Source organism: Austrofundulus limnaeus, unplaced genomic scaffold (assembly GCF_001266775.1).
Source record: "Austrofundulus limnaeus strain Quisiro unplaced genomic scaffold, Austrofundulus_limnaeus-1.0 Scaffold325, whole genome shotgun sequence".
In the NCBI taxonomy this organism is placed as follows: domain Eukaryota; kingdom Metazoa; phylum Chordata; class Actinopteri; order Cyprinodontiformes; family Rivulidae; genus Austrofundulus; species Austrofundulus limnaeus.
Genome location: NW_013952727.1, coordinates 556,269 through 557,976, shown reverse-complemented (window position 1 = coordinate 557,976; position 1,708 = coordinate 556,269). Strand labels below are relative to the sequence as shown.

Genomic DNA, 1,708 nt, shown 5'->3' with positions numbered 1-1,708 from the left:
ATATATATATATATATGGTGGCTCATTTGGTAGAACTGATGCCTCTCAGCAAGAAGGTCACCGGTTCAAATCCCAGTCCGGGGACCTTTCTGGGTAGAGTTTGCATGTTCTCTCCGTGCATGCGTGGGTTCTCTCCGGGCACTCCGGCTTCCTCCCACAGACCAAAAACATGACTGTTAGATTAATTGATAACTCTAAATTGTCCCTAGGTGTGAGTGAGAGAGTGAATGCTTGTTTGTCTCGTTTGTCTCTATGTGTGGCCCTGTGATGGACATGCGACCTGTCCAGGGTGTACCCCGCCCCTTGCACTGTGACTGCTGGATATGGGCACCAGTGACCCACGCAACCCTGAAAAAAAGGCAGAAGCGTGTACAGAAAATGGATGGATGGATGGATGGATAAATAAATAAATAAATAAATAGATAGGAAATCACACTAAAACACTAGTCATACAAACTTGTTTGTACTGTCAAAGGTCCTTGCAATTTTGCTTTAAATGCATAGCTCATATAGTCAAAGTAAATTCATTTTGCCCTTTAAAGAGATGTCTTTGTAAACAGTTGTGTCAATGCCAGACAAAAAAAACAAACAAAAAAACATTGAGACATTTAATATTAAAACCCTCCTCTTTGCCTAAATGTCAAAATCAAATACCTCGGTAGACTTGAGGCATATTGCACCACGTGTGGTATGGCATCGTCTCTGCCCTCCTTCCCATTTGCCAGGCTCTTATTCAACCTTTAACAACTGAGAGCACAACAATAAATGTAAGCTGCTTTCAGTGGTGTCTGACTTGGGCAGACTGTGTGTGGGACATAAGGACACCMCTTTCTAAGCCTTAAGCTCTACACAGAGATTTCTCCTTAGTCCTTTTTTATCTCCCCATTCTTTGTCCCACACAAGACTTACCAGGACTAAGCTATTTGCCCCCATGCTTTAGTACTTTGACATCTAAATGATTCTGCTGTATTACATTGGRTGTCTTGATGTGGACATTGTAAATTTACACATTTAATGTGTGAGTGATGGTCATTTGTGATTGAATTCATGTGCAGAAAACATACATACATACATATGTACATACATCAAAAAAATTATTCACTTGTGTGTTTTACTACCTTCAAATTATTATTTTTTATTAATTGATTATTATTAGTAGCAGTGGTAGTGATATTTTTAATTAATTTATTAATTATTTTATTTATTTAATTAATCTGCAGACAGGAATTACGTATAACTAGAACTGTCTTTTGCTGATAATGGACAGCAGCATGCCAACACTTTAGTTAGCCCCTTTTGTAAGAGATGACAGAGTGGGCAGTTKCAGTGGGGGTAAACATGGCAATAAAATTAGTTGTTGATCCTCATCTAGTGAGCACAGAAACAGTTATTTTACCTTTATTCATGTTGATTATTTTTGTAAAAACCTAAAAGTACTCTGTGAGTGAACTTGAGTTAAGATTCTGGTGTTTGGTTTGGTTATTACCTTCTTCATCTCATTGTCAAAATAAGCATTTTCCAGTTTTATTTTCATGTGTTGTGTAAATTTTCAGTGTTGCTGTCCTTCCTACAAATATAACAGTTTGCAATATTTTTACTGACCGTCATAAAACACCCCCACACAACACATCTTTCTGCGATGCCATCTGTCCCATGAGGCCAAACTGTTTGAGTATGTGTATGTGTGTGTGTGTGTGTGTGTGTGTGT

The 1,708-nt window shown here is 38.2% G+C and overlaps 1 long non-coding RNA gene across 1 annotated transcript in view; it reads right to left on the bottom strand.

Moving 5' to 3' along the window:
* LOC106527448 (uncharacterized) overlaps positions 1 to 1,708 on the bottom strand; it is a 108,138-nt gene that overhangs the window by 40,789 nt on the left and 65,641 nt on the right. The window lies entirely within an intron of this gene.